This window comes from Rhynchophorus ferrugineus, unplaced genomic scaffold, assembly GCF_030347505.1.
Source record: "Rhynchophorus ferrugineus isolate W39M unplaced genomic scaffold, kcgeb_rfMv2 rfM559, whole genome shotgun sequence".
In the NCBI taxonomy this organism is placed as follows: Eukaryota; Metazoa; Arthropoda; class Insecta; order Coleoptera; family Curculionidae; genus Rhynchophorus; species Rhynchophorus ferrugineus.
In genome coordinates this window covers 1-20,932 of record NW_027473136.1, presented here as the reverse complement: position 1 = coordinate 20,932, position 20,932 = coordinate 1, and positions in this window count along the sequence as shown.

Here is a 20,932-nt window from a genome sequence, read left to right as displayed (position 1 = left end):
TCCATATCTCGGAAACTATAAGAGATAATGCAATTTGGCAACCGGCAATGTAATTAGCATGCCGAATATTACTTGGAATGTGAATTGGAACGAAAACGCCAATAGATAAGACCATTTTACAATTTGGGCCCAAGTTAGAAGCAGAGCCTAAGGTGTAAATTATCGATAGTCCATATCTCGGAAACTATAAGAGATAATGCAATTTGGCAACCGGCAATGTAATTAGCATGCCGAATATTACTTGGAATGTGAATTAGAACGAAATCGCCAATAGATAAGACCATTTTACAATTTGGGCCCAAGTTAGAAGCAGAGCCTAAGATGTAAATTATCGATAGTCCATATCTCGGAAACTATAAGAGATAATTCAATTTGGCAACCGGCAATGTAATTAGCATGCCGGATATTACTTGGAATGTGAATTGGAACGAAATCGCCAATGGATAAGACCATTTTACAATTTGGGCCCAAGTTAGAAGCAGAGCCTAAGGTGTAAATTATCGATAGTCCATATCTCGGAAACTATAAGAGATAATGCAATTTGGCAACCGGCAATGTAATTAGCATGCCGAATATTACTTGGAATGTGAATTGGAACGAAATCGCCAATAGATAAGACGATTTTACAATTTGGGCCCAAGTTAGAAGCAGAGCCTAAGATGTAAATTATCGATAGTCCATATCTCGGAAACTATAAGAGATAATGCAATTTGGCAACCGGCAATGTAATTAGCATGCCGAATATTACTTGGAATGTGAATTGGAACGAAATCGCCAATAGATAAGACCATTTTACAATTTGGGCCCAAGTTAGAAGCAGAGCCTAAGGTGTAAATTATCGATAGTCCATATCTCGGAAACTATAAGAGATAATGCAATTTGGCAACCGGCAATGTAATTAGCATGCCGAATATTACTTGGAATGTGAATTGGAACGAAATCGCCAATAGAGAAGACCATTTTACAATTTGGGCCCAAGTTAGAAGCAGAGCCTAAGGTGTAAATTATCGATAGTCCATATCTCGGAAACTATAAGAGATAATGCAATTTGGCAACCGGCAATGTAATTAGCATGCCGAATATTACTTGGAATGTGAATTGGAACGAAATCGCCAATAGATAAGACCATTTTACAATTTGGGCCCAAGTTAGAAGCAGAGCCTAAGGTGTAAATTATCGATAGTCCATATCTCGGAAACTATAAGAGATAATGCAATTTGGCAACCGGCAATGTAATTAGCATGCCGAATATTACTTGGAATGTGAATTGGAACGAAATCGCCAATAGAGAAGACCATTTTACAATTTGGGCCCAAGTTAGAAGCAGAGCCTAAGGTGTAAATTATCGATAGTCCATATCTCGGAAACTATAAGAGATAATGCAATTTGGCAACCGGCAATGTAATTAGCATGCCGAATATTACTTGGAATGTGAATTGGAACGAAAACGCCAATAGATAAGACCATTTTACAATTTGGGCCCAAGTTAGAAGCAGAGCCTAAGGTGTAAATTATTGATAGTCCATATCTCGGAAACTATAAGAGATAATGCAATTTCGCAACCGGCGATGTAATTAGCATGCCGAATATTACTTGGAGTGTGAATTGGAACGAAATCGCGAATAGATAAGACCATTTTACAATTTGGGCCCAAGTTAGAAGCAGAGCCTAAGGTGTAAATTATCGATAGTCCATATCTCGGAAACTATAAGAGATAATGCAATTTGGCAACCGGCAATGTAATTAGCATGCCGAGTATTACTTGGAATGTGAATTGGAACGAAATCGCCAATAGATAAGACCATTTTACAATTTGGGCCCCAGTTAGAAGCAGAGCCTAAGGTGTAAATTATCGATAGTCCATATCTCGGAAACTATAAGAGATAATGCAATTTGGCAACCGGCAATGTAATTAGCATGCCGAATATTACTTGGAATGTGAATTGGAACGAAATCGCCAATAGATAAGACCATTTTACAATTTGGGCCCAAGTTAGAAGCAGAGCCTAAGGTGTAAATTATTGATAGTCCATATCTCGGAAACTATAACAGATAATGCAATTTCGCAATCGGCAATGTAATTAGCATGCCGAATATCACTTGGAATGTGAATTGGGACGAAATCGCCAATAGATAAGACCATTTTACAATTTGGGCCCAAGTTAGAAGCAGAGCCTAAGGTGTAAATTATCGATAGTCCATATCTCGGAAACTATAAGAGATAATGCAATTTGGCAACCGGCAATGTAATTAGCATGCCGAATATTACTTGGAATGTGAATTGGAACGAAATCGCCAATAGATAAGACCATTTTACAATTTGGCCCCAAGTTAGAAGCAGAGCCTAAGGTGTAAATTATCGATAGTCCATATCTCGGAAACTATAAGAGTTAATGCAATTTGGCAACCGGCAATGTAATTAGCATGCCGAATATTACTTGGAATGTGAATTGGAACGAAATCGCCAATAGATAAGACCATTTTACAATTTGGGCCCAAGTTAGAAGCAGAGCCTAAGGTGTAAATTATCGATAGTCCATATCTCGGAAACTATAAGAGATAATGCAATTTGGCAACCGGCAATGTAATTAGCATGCCGAATATTACTTGGAATGTGAATTGGAACGAAATCGCCAATAGATAAGACCATTTTACGATTTGGGCCCAAGTTAGAAGCATAGCCTAAGGTGTAAATTATCGATAGTCCATATCTCGGAAACTATAAGAGATAATGCAATTTGGCAACCGGCAATGTAATTAGCATGCCGAATATTACTTGGAATGTGAATTGGAACGAAATCGCCAATAGATAAGACCATTTTACAATTTGGGCCCAAGTTAGAAGCAGAGCCTAAGGTGTAAATTATTGATAGTCCATGTCTCGGAAACTATAAGAGATAATGCAATTTCGCAACCGGCAATGTAATTAGCATGCCGAATATTACTTGGAATGTGAATTGGAACGAAATCGCCAATAGATAAGACCATTTTACAATTTGGGCCCAAGTTATAAGCAGAGCCTATGGTGTAAATTATCGATAGTCCATATCTCGGAAACTATAAGAGATAATGCAATTTGGCAACCGGCAATGTAATTAGCATGCCGAATATTACTTGGAATGTGAATTGGAACGAAATTGCCAATAGATAAGACCATTTTACAATTTGGGCCCAAGTTAGATGCAGAGCCTAAGGTGTAAATTATCGATAGTCCATATCTCGGAAACTATAAGAGTTAATGCAATTTGGCAACCGGCAATGTAATTAGCATGCCGAATATTACTTGGAATGTGAATTGGAACGAAATCGCCAATAGATAAGACCATTTTACAATTTGGGCCCAAGTTAGAAGCAGAGCCTAAGGTGTAAATTATCGATAGTCCATATCTCGGAAACTATAAGAGATAATGCAATTTGGCAACCGGCAATGTAATTAGCATGCCGAATATTACTTGGAATGTGAATTGGAACGAAATCGCCAATAGATAAGACCATTTTACGATTTGGGCCCAAGTTAGAAGCAGAGCCTAATTTGTAAATTATCGATAGTCCATATCTCGGAAACTATAAGAGATAATGCAATTTGGCAACCGGCGATGTAATTAGCATGCCGAATATTACTTGGAATGTGAATTGGAACGAAATCGCCAATAGATAAGACCATTTTACAATTTGGGCCCAAGTTAGAAGCAGAGCCTAAGGTGTAAATTATTGATAGTCCATGTCTCGGAAACTATAAGAGATAATGCAATTTCGCAACCGGCAATGTAATTAGCATGCCGAATATTACTTGGAATGTGAATTGGAACGAAATCGCCAATAGATAAGACCATTTTACAATTTGGGCCCAAGTTAGAAGCAGAGCCTTAGGTGTAAATTATCGATAGTCCATATCTCGGAAACTATAAGAGATAATGCAATTTGGCAACCGGCAATGTAATTAGCATGCCGAATATTACTTGGAATGTGAATTGGAACGAAATCGCCTATAGATAAGACCATTTTACAATTTGGGCCCAAGTTAGAAGCAGAGCCTAAGGTGTAAATTATTGATAGTCCATATCTCGGAAACTATAAGAGATAATGCAATTTGGCAACCGGCAATGTAATTAGCATGCCGAATATTACTTGGAATGTGAATTGGAACGAAATCGCCAATAGATAAGACCATTTTACAATTTGGGCCCAAGTTAGAAGCAGAGCCTTAGGTGTAAATTATCGATAGTCCATATCTCGGAAACTATAAGAGATAATGCAATTTGGCAACCGGCAATGTAATTAGCATGCCGAATATTACTTGGAATGTGAATTGGAACGAAATCGCCTATAGATAAGACCATTTTACAATTTGGGCCCAAGTTAGAAGCAGAGCCTAAGGTGTAAATTATCGATAGTCCATATCTCGGAAACTATAAGAGATAATGCAATTTGGCAACCGGCAATGTAATTAACATGCCGAATATTACTTGGAATGTGAATTGGAACGAAATCGCCAATAGATAAGACCATTTTACAATTTGGGCCCAAGTTAGAAGCAGAGCCTAAGGTGTAAATTATTGATAGTCCATATCTCGGAAACTATAAGAGATAATGCAATTTCGCAACCGGCAATGTAATTAGCATGCCGAATATCACTTGGAATGTGAATTGGGACGAAATCGCCAATAGATAAGACCATTTTACAATTTGGGCCCAAGTTAGAAGCAGAGCCTAAGGTGTAAATTATCGATAGTCCATATCTCGGAAACTATAAGAGATAATGCAATTTGGCAACCGGCAATGTAATTAGCATGCCGAATATTACTTGGAATGTGAATTGGAACGAAATCGCTAATAGATAAGACCATTTTACAATTTGGGCCCAAGTTAGAAGCAGAGCCTAAGGTGTAAATTATCGATAGTCCATATCTCGGAAACTATAAGAGATAATGCAATTTGGCAACCGGCAATGTAATTAGCATGCCGAATATTACTTGGAATGTGAATTGGAACGAAATCGCCAATAGATAAGACCATTTTACAAATTGGGCCCAAGTTATAAGCAGAGCCTATGGTGTAAATTATCGATAGTCCATATCTCGGAAACTATAAGAGATAATGCAATTTGGCAACCGGCAATGTAATTAGCATGCCGAATATTACTTGGAATGTGAATTGGAACGAAATCGCCAATAGATAAGACCATTTTACAATTTGGGCCCAAGTTAGAAGCAGAGCCTAAGGTGTAAATTATCGATAGTCCATATCTCGGAAACTATAAGAGTTAATGCAATTTGGCAACCGGCAATGTAATTAGCATGCCGAATATTACTTGGAATGTGAATTGGAACGAAATCGCCAATAGATAAGACCATTTTACAATTTGGGCCCAAGTTAGAAGCAGAGCCTAAGGTGTAAATTATCGATAGTCCATATCTCGGAAACTATAAGAGATAATGCAATTTGGCAACCGGCAATGTAATTAGCATGCCGAATATTACTTGGAATGTGAATTGGAACGAAATCGCCAATGGATAAGACCATTTTACAATTTGGGCCCAAGTTAGAAGCAGAGCCTAAGGTGTAAATTATCGATAGTCCATATCTCGGAAACTATAAGAGATAATGCAATTTGGCAACCGGCAATGTAATTAGCATGCCGAATATTACTTGGAATGTGAATTGGAACGAAATCGCCAATAGGTAAGACCATTTTACAATTTGGGCCCAAGTTAGAAGCAGAGCCTAAGGTGTAAATTATCGATAGTCCATATCTCGGAAACTATAAGAGATAATTCAATTTGGCAACCGGCAATGTAATTAGCATGCCGAATATTACTTGGAATGTGAATTGGAACGAAATCGCCAATAGATAAGACCATTTTACAATTTGGGCCCAAGTTAGAAGCAGAGCCTAAGGTGTAAATTATCGATAGTCCATATCTCGGAAACTATAAGAGATAATGCAGTTTGGCAACCGGCAATGTAATTAGCATGCCGAATATTACTTGGAATGTGAATTGGAACGAAATCGCCAATAGATAAGACCATTTTACAATTTGGGCCCAAGTTAGAAGCAGAGCCTAAGGTGTAAATTATCGATAGTCCATATCTCGGAAACTATAAGAGATAATGCAATTTGGCAACCGGCAATGTAATTAGCATGCCGAATATTACTTGGAATGTGAATTGGAACGAAATCGCCAATAGATAAGACCATTTTACAATTTGGGCCCAAGTTAGAAGCAGAGCCTATGGTGTAAATTATAATGAAATTAGCATGCCGAATATTACTTGGAATGTGAATTGGAACGAATTCGCCAATAGATAAGACCATTTTACAATTTGGGCCCAAGTTAGAAGCAGAGCCTAAGGTGTAAATTATCGATAGTCCATATCTCGGAAACTATAAAAGTTAATGCAATTTGGCAACCGGCAATGTAATTAGCATGCCGAATATTACTTGGAATGTGAATTGGAACGAAATCGCCAATAGATAAGACCATTTTACAATTTGGGCCCAAGTTAGAAGCAGAGCCTAAGGTGTAAATTATCGATAGTCCATATCTCTGAAACTATAAGAGATAATGCAATTTCGCAAACGGCAATGTAATTAGCATGCCGAATATTACTTGGAATGTGAATTGGGACGAAACCGCCAATAGAGAAGACCATTTTACAATTTGGGCCCAAGTTAGAAGCAGAGCCTAAGGTGTAAATTATCGATAGTCCATATCTCGGAAACTATAAGAGATAATGCAATTTGGCAACCGGCAATGTAATTAGCATGCCAAATATTACTTGGAATGTGAATTGGAACGAAATCGCCAATAGATAAGACCATTTTACAATTTGGGCTCAAGTTAGAAGCAGAGCCTAAGGTGTAAATTATCGATAGTCCATATCTCGGAAACTATAAGAGATAATGCAATTTCGCAACCGGCAATGTAATTAGCATGCCGAATATTACTTGGAGTGTGAATTGGAACGAAATCGCCAATAGATAAGACCATTTTACAATTAGGGCCCAAGTTAGAAGCAGAGCCTAAGGTGTAAATTATCGATAGTCCATATCTCGGGAACTATAAGAGATAATGCAATTTGGCAACCGGCAATGTAATTAGCATGCCGAATATTACTTGGAATGTGAATTGGAACGAAATCGCCAATAGATAAGACCATTTTACAATTTGGGCCCAAGTTAGAAGCAGAGCCTAAGGTGTAAATTATAATGTAATTAGCATGCCGAATATTACTTGGAATGTGAATTGGAACGAAATCGCCAATAGATAAGACCATTTTACAATTTGGGCCCAAGTTAGAAGCAGAGCCTAAGGTGTAAATTATCGATAGTCCATATCTCGGAAACTATAAGAGATAATGCAATTTGGCAACCGGCAATGTAATTAGCATGCCGAATATTACTTGGAATGTGAATTGGAACGAAATCGCCAATAGGTAAGACCATTTTACAATTTGGGCCCAAGTTAGAAGCAGAGCCTAAGGTGTAAATTATCGATAGTCCATATCTCGGAAACTATAAGAGATAATTCAATTTGGCAACCGGCAATGTAATTAGCATGCCGAATATTACTTGGAATGTGAATTGGAACGAAATCGCCAATAGATAAGACCATTTTACAATTTGGGCCCAAGTTAGAAGCAGAGCCTAAGGTGTAAATTATCGATAGTCCATATCTCGGAAACTATAAGAGATAATGCAATTTGGCAACCGGCAATGTAATTAGCATGCCGAATATTACTTGGAATGTCAATTGGAACGAAATCGCCAATAGATAAGACCATTTTACAATTTGGGCACAAGTTAGAAGCAGAGCCTAAGGTGTAAATTATCGATAGTCCATATCTCGGAAACTATAAGAGATAATGCAATTTGGCAACCGGCAATGTAATTAGCATGCCGAATATTACTTGGAATGTGAATTGGAACGAAATCGCCAATAGATAAGACCATTTTACAATTTGGGCCCAAGTTAGAAGCAGAGCCTAAGGTGTAAATTATCGATAGTCCATATCTCGGAAACTATAAGAGATAATGCAATTTGGCAACCGGCAATGTAATTAGCATGCCGAATATTAATTGGAATGTGAATTGGAACGAAATCGCCAATAGATAAGACTATTTTACAATTTGGGCCCAAGTTAGAAGTAGAGCCTAAGGTGTAAATTATCGATAGTCCATATCTCGGAAACTATAAGAGATAATGCAATTTGGCAACCGGCAATGTAATTAGCATGCCGAATATTACTTGGAATGTGAATTGGAACGAAATCGCCAATAGATAAGACCATTTTACAATTTGGGCCCAAGTTAGAAGCAGAGCCTAAGGTGTAAATTATAATGTAATTAGCATGCCGAATATTACTTGGAATGTGAATTGGAACGAAATCGCCAATAGATAAGACCATTTTACAATTTGGGCCCAAGTTAGAAGCAGAGCCTAAGGTGTAAATTATCGATAGTCCATATCTCGGAAACTATAAGAGATAATGCAATTTGGCAACCGGCAATGTAATTAGCATGCCGAATATTACTTGGAATGTGAATTGGAACGAAATCGCCAATAGATAAGACCATTTTACAATTTGGGCCCAAGTTAGAAGCAGAGCCTAAGGTGTAAATTATCGATAGTCCATATCTCGGAAACTATAAGAGATAATGCAATTTGGCAACCGGCAATGTAATTAGCATGCCGAATATTACTTGGAATGTGAATTGGAACGAAATCGCCAATAGATAAGACCATTTTATAATTTGGGCCCAAGTTAGAAGCAGAGCCTAAGGTGTAAATTATCGATAGTCCATATCTCGGAAACTATAAGAGATAATGCAATTTGGCAACCGGCAATGTAATTAGCATGCCGAATATTACTTGGAATGTGAATTGGAACGAAATCGCCAATAGATAAGACCATTTTACAATTTGGGCCCAAGTTAGAAGCAGAGCCTAAGGTGTAAATTATCGATAGTCCATATCTCGGAAACTATAAGAGACAATGCAATTTGGCAACCGGCAATGTAATTAGCATGCCGAATATTACTTGGAATGTGAATTGGAACGAAATCGCCAATAGATAAGACTATTTTACAATTTGGGCCCAAGTTAGAAGCAGAGCCTAAGGTGTAAATTATCGATAGTCCATATCTCGGAAACTATAAGAGATAATGCAATTTGGCAACCGGCAATGTAATTAGCATGCCGAATATTACTTGGAATGTGAATTGGAACGAAATCGCCAATAGGTAAGACCATTTTACAATTTGGGCCCAAGTTAGAAGCAGAGCCTAAGGTGTAAATTATCGATAGTCCATATCTCGGAAACTATAAGAGATAATGCAATTTGGCAACCGGCAATGTAATTAGCATGCCGAATATTACTTGGAATGTGAATTGGAACGAAATCGCCAATAGGTAAGACCATTTTACAATTTGGGCCCAAGTTAGAAGCAGAGCCTAAGTTGTAAATTATCGATAGTCCATATCTCGGAAACTATAAGAGATAATTCAATTTGGCAACCGGCAATGTAATTAGCATGCCGGATATTACTTGGAATGTGAATTGGAACGAAATCGCCAATAGATAAGACCATTTTACAATTTGGGCCCAAGTTAGAAGCAGAGCCTAAGGTGTAAATTACCGATAGTCCATATCTCGGAAACTATAAGAGATAATGCAATTTGGCAACCGGCAATGTAATTAGCATGCCGAATATTACTTGGAATGTGAATTGGAACGAAATCGCACATAGATAAGACGATTTTACAATTTGGGCCCAAGTTAGAAGCAGAGCCTAAGGTGTAAATTATCGATAGTCCATATCTCCGAAACTATAAGAGATAATGCAATTTGGCAACCGGCAATGTAATTAGCATGGCGAATATTACTTGGAATGTGAATTGGAACGAAATCGCCAATAGATAAACCATTTTACAATTTGGGCCCATGTTAGAAGCAGAGCCTAAGGTGTAAATTATCGATAGTCCATATCTCGGAAACTATAAGAGATAATGCAATTTGGCAACCGGCAATGTAATTAGCATGCCGAATATTACTTGGAATGTGAATTGGAACGAAATCGCCAATAGGTAAGACCATTTTACAATTTGGGCCCAAGTTAGAAGCAGAGCCTAAGGTGTAAATTATCGATAGTCCATATCTCGGAAACTATAAGAGATAATTCAATTTGGCAACCGGCAATGTAATTAGCATGCCGAATATTACTTGGAATGTGAATTGGAACGAAATCGCCAATAGATAAGACCATTTTACAATTTGGGCCCAAGTTAGAAGCAGAGCCTAAGGTGTAAATTATCGATAGTCCATATCTCGGAAACTATAAGAGATAATGCAATTTGGCAACCGGCAATGTAATTAGCATGCCGAATATTACTTGGAATGTGAATTGGAACGAAATCGCCAATAGATAAGACCATTTTACAATTTGGGCCCAAGTTAGAAGCAGAGCCTAAGGTGTAAATTATCGATAGTCCATATCTCGGAAACTATAAGAGATAATGCAATTTGGCAACCGGCAATGTAATTAGCATGCCGAATATTACTTGGAATGTGAATTGGAACGAAATCGCCAATAGATAAGACCATTTTACAATTTGGGCCCAAGTTAGAAGCAGAGCCTAAGGTGTAATTTATCGATAGTCCATATCTCGGAAACTATAAGAGATAATGCAATTTGGCAACCGGCAATGTAATTAGCATGCCGAATATTAATTGGAATGTGAATTGGAACGAAATCGCCAATAGATAAGACTATTTTACAATTTGGGCCCAAGTTAGAAGTAGAACCTAAGGTGTAAATTATCGATAGTCCATATCTCGGAAACTATAAGAGATAATGCAATTTGGCAACCGGCAATGTAATTAGCATGCCGAATATTACTTGGAATGTGAATTGGAACGAAATCGCCAATAGGTAAGACCATTTTACAATTTGGGCCCAAGTTAGAAGCAGAGCCTAAGGTGTAAATTATCGATAGTCCGTATCTCGGAAACTATAAGAGATAATGCAATTTGGCAACCGGCAATGTAATTAGCATGCCGAATATTACTTGGAATGTGAATTGGAACGAAATCGCCAATAGAGAAGACCATTTTACAATTTGGGCCCAAGTTAGAAGCAGAGCCTAAGGTGTAAATTATCGATAGTCCATATCTCGGAAACTATAAGAGATAATGCAATTTGGCAACCGGCAATGTAATTAGCATGCCGAATATTACTTGGAATGTGAATTGGAACGAAATCGCCAATAGATAAGACCATTTTACAATTTGGGCCCAAGTTAGAAGCAGAGCCTAAGGTGTAAATTATTGATAGTCCATATCTCGGAAACTATAAGAGATAATGCAATTTCGCAACCGGCAATGTAATTAGCATGCCGAATATTACTTGGAGTGTGAATTGGAACGAAATCGCCAATAGATAAGACCATTTTACAATTTGGGCCCAAGTTAGAAGCAGAGCCTAAGGTGTAAATTATCGATAGTCCATATCTCGGAAACTATAAGAGATAATGCAATTTGGCAACAGGCAATGTAATTAGCATGCCGAATATTACTTGGAATGTGAACTGGAACGAAATCGCCAATAGATAAGACCATTTTACAATTTGGGCCCAAGTTAGAAGCAGAGCCTAAGATGTAAATTATCGATAGTCCATATCTCGGAAACTATAAGAGATAATGCAATTTGGCAACCGGCAATGTAATTAGCATGCCGAATATTACTTGGAATGTGAATTGGAACGAAATCGCCAATAGATAAGACCATTTTACAATTTGGGCCCAAGTTAGAAGCAGAGCCTAAGGTGTAAATTATCGATAGTCCATATCTCGGAAACTATAAGAGATAATTCAATTTGGCAACCGGCAATGTAATTAGCATGCGGATATTACTTGGAATGTGAATTGGAACGAAATCGCCAATAGATAAGACCATTTTACAATTTGGGCCCAAGTTAGAAGCAGAGCCTAAGGTGTAAATTATCGATAGTCCATATCTCGGAAACTATAAGAGATAATGCAATTTGGCAACCGGCAATGTAATTAGCATGCCGAATATTACTTGGAATGTGAATTGGAACGAAATCGCCAATAGATAAGACGATTTTACAATTTGGGCCCAAGTTAGAAGCAGAGCCTAAGATGTAAATTATCGATAGTCCATATCTCGGAAACTATAAGAGATAATGCAATTTGGCAACCGGCAATGTAATTAGCATGCCGAATATTACTTGGAATGTGAATTGGAACGAAATCGCCAATAGATAAGACCATTTTACAATTTGGGCCCAAGTTAGAAGCAGAGCCTAAGGTGTAAATTATCGATAGTCCATATCTCGGAAACTATAAGAGATAATGCAATTTGGCAACCGGCAATGTAATTAGCATGCCGAATATTACTTGGAATGTGAATTGGAACGAAATCGCCAATAGGTAAGATCATTTTACAATTTGGGCCCAAGTTAGAAGCAGAGCCTAAGGTGTAAATTATCGATAGTCCATATCTCGGAAACTATAAGAGATAATTCAATTTGGCAACCGGCAATGTAATTAGCATGCCGGATATTACTTGGAATGTGAATTGGAACGAAATCGCCAATAGATAAGACCATTTTACAATTTGGGCCCAAGTTAGAAGCAGAGCCTAAGGTGTAAATTACCGATAGTCCATATCTCGGAAACTATAAGAGATAATGCAATTTGGCAACCGGCAATGTAATTAGCATGCCGAATATTACTTGGAATGTGAATTGGAACGAAATCGCACATAGATAAGACGATTTTACAATTTGGGCCCAAGTTAGAAGCAGAGCCTAAGGTGTAAATTATCGATAGTCCATATCTCGGAAACTATAAGAGATAATGCAATTTGGCAACCGGCAATGTAATTAGCATGCCGAATATTACTTGGAATATGAATTGGAACGAAATCGCCAATAGATAAGACCATTTTACAATTTGGGCCCAAGTTAGAAGCAGAGCCTAAGGTGTAAATTATCGATAGTCCATATCTCGGAAACTATAAGAGATAATGCAATTTGGCAACCGGCAATGTAATTAGCATGCCGAATATTACTTGGAATGTGAATTGGAACGAAATCGCCAATAGGTAAGACCATTTTACAATTTGGGCCCAAGTTAGAAGCAGAGCCTAAGGTGTAAATTATCGATAGTCCATATCCCAGAAACTATGAGAGATAATGCAATTTGGCAACCGGCAATGTAATTAGCATGCCGAATATTACTTGGAATGTGAATTGGAACGAAATCGCCAATAGATAAGACCATTTTACAATTTGGGCCCAAGTTAGAAGCAGAGCCTAAGGTGTAAATTATCGATAATCCATATCTCGGAAACTATAAGAGATAATGCAATTTGGCAACCGGCAATGTAATTAGCATGCCGAATATTAATTGGAATGTGAATTGGAACGAAATCGCCAATAGATAAGACCATTTTACAATTTGGGCCCAAGTTAGAAGCAGAGCCTAAGGTGTAAATTATCGATAGTCCATATCTCGGAAACTATAAGAGATAATGCAATTTGGCAACCGGCAATGTAATTAGCATGCCGAATATTACTTGGAATGTGAATTGGAACGAAATCGCCAATAGATAAGACCATTTTACAATTTGGGCCCAAGTTAGAAGCAGAGCCTAAGGTGTAAATTATCGATAGTCCATATCTCGGAAACTATAAGAGATAATGCAATTTGGCAACCGGCAATGTAATTAGCATGCCGAATATTACTTGGAATGTGAATTGGAACGAAATCGCCAATAGATAAGACCATTTTATAATTTGGGCCCAAGTTAGAAGCAGAGCCTAAGGTGTAAATTATCGATAGTCCATATCTCGGAAACTATAAGAGATAATGCAATTTGGCAACCGGCAATGTAATTAGCATGCCGAATATTACTTGGAATGTGAATTGGAACGAAATCGCCAATAGATAAGACCATTTTACAATTTGGGCCCAAGTTAGAAGCAGAGCCTAAGGTGTAAATTATCGATAGTCCATATCTCGGAAACTATAAGAGATAATGCAATTTGGCAACCGGCAATGTAATTAGCATGCCGAATATTACTTGGAATGTGAATTGGAACGAAATCGCCAATAGATAAGACCATTTTACAATTTGGGCCCAAGTTAGAAGCAGAGCCTAAGGTGTAAATTATCGATAGTCCATATCTCGGAAACTATAAGAGATAATGCAATTTGGCAACCGGCAATGTAATTAGCATGCCGAATATTACTTGGAATGTGAATTGGAACGAAATCGCCAATAGGTAAGACCATTTTACAATTTGGGAACAAGTTAGAAGCAGAGCCTAAGGTGTAAATTATCGATAGTCCATATCTCGGAAACTATAAGAGATAATGCAATTTGGCAACCGGCAATGTAATTAGCATGCCGAATATTACTTGGAATGTGAATTGGAACGAAATCGCCAATAGGTAAGACCATTTTACAATTTGGGCCCAAATTAGAAGCAGAGCCTAAGGTGTAAATTATCGATAGTCCATATCTCGGAAACTATAAGAGATAATTCAATTTGGCAACCGGCAATGTTATTAGCATGCCGGATATTACTTGGAATGTGAATTGGAACGAAATCGCCAATAGATAAGACCATTTTACAATTTGGGCCCAAGTTAGAAGCAGAGCCTAAGGTGTAAATTACCGATAGTCCATATCTCGGAAACTATAAGAGATAATGCAATTTGGCAACCGGCAATGTAATTAGCATGCCGAATATTACTTGGAATGTGAATTGGAACGAAATCGCACATAGATAAGATGATATTACAATTTGGGCCCAAGTTAGAAGCAGAGCCTAAGGTGTAAATTATCGATAGTCCATATCTCGGAAACTATAAGAGATAATGCAATTTGGCAACCGGCAATGTAATTAGCATGGCGAATATTACTTGGAATGTGAATTGGAACGAAATCGCCAATAGATAAGACCATTTTACAATTTGGGCCCATGTTAGAAGCAGAGCCTAAGGTGTAAATTATCGATAGTCCATATCTCGGAAACTATAAGAGATAATGCAATTTGGCAACCGGCAATGTAATTAGCATGCCGAATATTACTTGGAATGTGAATTGGAACGAAATCGGCCAATAGGTAAGACCATTTTACAATTTGGGCCCAAGTTAGAAGCAGAGCCTAAGGTGTAAATTATCGATAGTCCATATCTCGGAAACTATAAGAGATAATTCAATTTGGCAACCGGCAATGTAATTAGCATGCCGAATATTACTTGGAATGTGAATTGGAACGAAATCGCCAATAGATAAGACCATTTTACAATTTGGGCCCAAGTTAGAAGCAGAGCCTAAGGTGTAAATTATCGATAGTCCATATCTCGGAAACTATAAGAGATAATGCAATTTGGCAACCGGCAATGTAATTAGCATGCCGAATATTACTTGGAATGTGAATTGGAACGAAATTCGCCAATAGATAAGACCATTTTACAATTTTGGCCCAAGTTAGAAGCAGAGCCTAAGGTGTAAATTATCGATAGTCCATATCTCGGAAACTATAAGAGATAATGCAATTTGGCAACCGGCAATGTAATTAGCATGCCGAATATAACTTGGAATGTGAATTGGAACGAAATCGCCAATAGATAAGACCATTTTACAATTTGGGCCCAAGTTAGAAGCAGAGCCTAAGGTGTAAATTATCGATAGTCCATATCTCGGAAACTATAAGAGATAATGCAATTTGGCAACCGGCAATGTAATTAAGCATGCCGAATATTAATTGGAATGTGAATTGGAACGAAATCGCCAATAGATAAGACTATTTTACAATTTGGGCCCAAGTTAGAAGCAGAGCCTAAGGTGTAAATTATCGATAGTCCATATCTCGGAAACTATAAGAGATAATGCAATTTGGCAACCGGCAATGTAATTAGCATGCCGAATATTACTTGGAATGTGAATTGGAACGAAAACGCCAATAGATAAGACCATTTTACAATTTGGGCCCAAGTTAGAAGCAGAGCCTAAGGTGTAAATTATCGATAGTCCATATCTCGGAAACTATAAGAGATAATGCAATTTGGCAACCGGCAATGTAATTAGCATGCCGAATATTACTTGGAATGTGAATTAGAAACGAAATCGCCAATAGATAAGACCATTTTACAATTTGGGCCCAAGTTAGAAGCAGAGCCTAAGGTGTAAATTATCGATAGTCCATATCTCGGAAACTATAAGAGATAATGCAATTTGGCAACCGGCAATGTAATTAGCATGCCGAATATTACTTGGAATGTGAATTGGAACGAAATCGCCAATAGATAAGACCATTTTGCAATTTGGGCCCAAGTTAGAAGCAGAGCCTAAGGTGTAAATTATCGATAGTCCATATCTCGGAAACTATAAGAGATAATGCAATTTGGCAAACGGCAATGTAATTAGCATGCCGAATATTACTTGGAATGTGAATTGGAACGAAATCGCCAATAGATAAGACCATTTTACAATTTGGGCCCAAGTTAGACGCAGAGGCCTAAGGTGTAAATTATTGATAGTCCATATCTCGGAAACTATAAGAGATAATGCAATTTCGCAACCGGCAATGTAATTAGCATGCCGAATATCACTTGGAATGTGAATTGGGACGAAATCGCCAATAGATAAGACCATTTTACAATTTGGGCCCAAGTTAGAAGCAGAGCCTAAGGTGTAAATTATCGATAGTCCATATCTCGGAAACTATAAGAGATAATGCAATTTGGCAACCGGCAATGTAATTAGCATGCCGAATATTACTTGGAATGTGAATTGGAACGAAATCGCCAATAGAGAAGACCATTTTACAATTTGGGCCCAAGTTAGAAGCAGAGCCTAAGGTGTAAATTATCGATAGTCCATATCTCGGAAACTATAAGAGATAATGCAATTTGGCAACCGGCAATGTAATTAGCATGCCGAATATTACTTGGAATGTGAATTGGAACGAAATCGCCAATTAGAGAAGACCATTTTACAATTTGGGCCCAAGTTAGAAGCAGAGCCTAAGGTGTAAATTATCGATAGTCCATATCTCGGAAACTATAAGAGATAATGCAATTTGGCAACCGGCAATGTAATTAGCATGCCGAATATTACTTGGAATGTGAATTGGAACGAAAACGCCAATAGATAAGACCATTTTACACTTTGGGCCCAAGTTAGAAGCAGAGGCTAAGGTGTAAATTATCGATAGTCCATATCTCGGAAACTATAAGAGATAATGCAATTTGGCAACCGGCAATGTAATTAGCATGGCGAATATTACTTGGAATGTGAATTGGAACGAAATCGCCAATAGATAAGACCATTTTACAATTTGGGCCCATGTTAGAAGCAGAGCCTAAGGTGTAAATTATCGATAGTCCATATCTCGGAAACTATAAGAGATAATGCAATTTGGCAACCGGCAATGTAATTAGCATGCCGAATATTACTTGGAATGTGAATTGGAACGAAATCGCCAATAATTAAGACCATTTTACAATTTGGGCCAAGTTAGAAGCAGAGCCTAAGGTGTAAATTATCGATAGTCCATATCTCGGAAACTATAAGAGATAATTCAATTTGGCAACCGGCAATGTAATTAGCATGCCGAATATTACTTGGAATGTGAATTGGAACGAAATCGCCAATAGATAAGACCATTTTACAATTTGGGCCCAAGTTAGAAGCAGAGCCTAAGGTGTAAATTATCGATAGTCCATATCTCGGAAACTATAAGAGATAATGCAATTTGGCAACCGGCAATGTAATTAGCATGCCGAATATTACTTGGAATGTGAATTGGAACGAAATCGCCAATAGATAAGACCATTTTACAATTTTGGCCCAAGTTAGAAGCAGAGCCTAAGGTGTAAATTATCGATAGTCCATATCTCGGAAACTATAAGAGATAATGCAATTTGGCAACCGGCAATGTAATTAGCATGCCGAATATTACTTGGAATGTGAATTGGAACGAAATCGCCAATAGATAAGACCATTTTACAATTTGGGCCCAAGTTAGAAGCAGAGCCTAAGGTGTAAATTATCGATAGTCCATATCTCGGAAACTATAAGAGATAATGCAATTTGGCAACCGGCAATGTAATTAGCATGCCGAATATTAATTGGAATGTGAATTGGAACGAAATCGCCAATAGATAAGACTATTTTACAATTTGGGCCCAAGTTAGAAGCAGAGCCTAAGGTGTAAATTATCGATAGTCCATATCTCGGAAACTATAAGAGATAATGCAATTTGGCAACCGGCAATGTAATTAGCATGCCGAATATTACTATGGAATGTGAATTGGAACGAAAACGCCAATAGATAAGACCATTTTACAATTTGGGCCCAAGTTAGAAGCAGAGCCTAAGGTGTAAATTATCGATAGTCCATATCTCGGAAACTATAAGAGATAATGCAATTTGGCAACCGGCAATGTAATTAGCATGCCGAATATTACTTGGAATGTGAATTAGAACGAAATCGCCAATAGATAAGACCATTTTACAATTTGGGCCCAAGTTAGACGCAGAGCCTAAGGTGTAAATTATTGATAGCCGATATCTCGGAAACTATAAGAGATAATGCAATTTCGCAACCGGCAATGTAATTAGCATGCCGAATATCACTTGGAATGTGAATTGGGACGAAAATCGCCAATAGATAAGACCATTTTACAATTTGGGCCCAAGTTAGAAGCAGAGCCTAAGGTGTAAATTATCGATAGTCCATATCTCGGAAACTATAAGAGATAATGCAATTTGGCAACCGGCAATGTAATTAGCATGCCGAATATTACTTGGAGTGTGAATTGGAACGAAATCGCCAATAGAGAAGACCATTTTACAATTTGGGCCCAAGTTAGAAGCAGAGGAGCCTAAGGTGTAAATTATCGATAGTCCATATCTCGGAAACTATAAGAGATAATGCAATTTGGCAACCGGCAATGTAATTAGCATGCCGAATATTACTTGGAATGTGAATTGGAACAAAATCGCCAATAGATAAGACCATTTTACAATTTGGGCCCAAGTTAGAAGCAGAGCCTAAGGTGTAAATTATCGATAGTCCATATCTCGGAAACTATAAGAGATAATGCAATTTGGCAACGCGCAATGTAATTAGCATGCCGAATATTACTTGGAATGTGAATTGGAACGAAATCGCCAATAGAGAAGACCATTTTACAATTTGGGCCCAAGTTAGAAGCAGAGCCTAAGGTGTAAATTATCGATAGTCCATATCTCGGAAACTATAAGAGATAATGCAATTTGGCAACCGGCAATGTAATTAGCATGCCGAATATTACTTGGAATGTGAATTGGAACGAAAACGCCAATAGATAAGACCATTTTACACTTTGGGCCCAAGTTAGAAGCAGAGGCTAAGGTGTAAATTATCGATAGTCCATATCTCGGAAACTATAAGAGATAATGCAATTTGGCAACCGGCAATGTAATTAGCATGCCGAATATTACTTGGAATGTGAATTGGAACGAAATCGCCAATAGATAAGACCATTTTACAATTTGGGGCCCAAGTTAGAAGCAGAGCCTAAGGTGTAAATTATTGATAGTCCATATCTCGGAAACTATAAGAGATAATGCAATTTCGCAACCGGTAATGTAATTAGCATGCCGAATATTACTTGGAGTGTGAATTGGAAACGAAATCGCCAATAGATAAGACCATTTTACAATTTGGGCCCAAGTTAGAAGCAGAGCCTAAAGTGTAAATTATCGATAGTCCATATCTCGGAAACTATAAGAGATAATGCAATTTGGCAACCGGCAATGTAATTAGCATGCCGAATATTACTTGGAATGTGAATTGGAACGAAATCGCCAATAGATAAGGCCATTTTACAATTTGGGCCCAAGTTAGAAGCAGAGCCTAAGGTGTAAATTATTGATAGTCCATATCTCGGAAACTATAAGAGATAATGCAATTTCGCAACCGGCAATGTAATTAGCATGCCGAATATCACTTGGAATGTGAATTGGGACGAAATCGCCAATAGATAAGACCATTTTACAATTTGGGCCCAAGTTAGAAGCAGAGCCTAAGGTGTAAATTATCGATAGTCCATATCTCGGAAACTATAAGAGGTTCGTCCATCGATCGATGGACGAACCTAGAGATAATGCAATTTGGCAACCGGCAATGTAATTAGCATGCCGAATATTACTTGGAATGTGAATTGGAAACGAAATCGCCAATAGATAAGACCATTTTACAATTTGGGCCCAAGTTAGAAGCAGAGCCTAAGATGTAAATTATCGATAGTCCATATCTCGGAAACTATAAGAGATAATGCAATTTGGCAACCGGCAATGTAATTAGCATGCCGAATATTACTTGGAATGTGAATTGGAACGAAATCGCCAATAGATAAGACCATTTTACAATTTGGGCCCAAGTTAGAAGCAGAGCCTAAGGTGTAAATTATCGATAGTCCATATCTCGGAAACTATAAGAGATAATTCAATTTGGCAACCGGCAATGTAATTAGCATGCCGGATATTACTTGGAATGTGAATTGGAACGAAATCGCCAATAGATAAGACCATTTTACAATTTGGGCCCAAGTTAGAAGCAGAGCCTAAGGTGTAAATTATCGATAGTCCATATCTCGGAAACTATAAGAGATAATGCAATTTGGCAACCGGCAATGTAATTAGCATGCCGAATATTACTTGGAATGTGAATTGGAACGAAATCGCCAATAGATAAGACGATTTTACAATTTGGGGCCCAAGTTAGAAGCAGAGCCTAAGATGTAAATTATCGATAGTCCATATCTCGGAAACTATAAGAGATAATGCAATTTGGCAACCGGCAATGTAATTAGCATGCCGAATATTACTTGGAATGTGAATTGG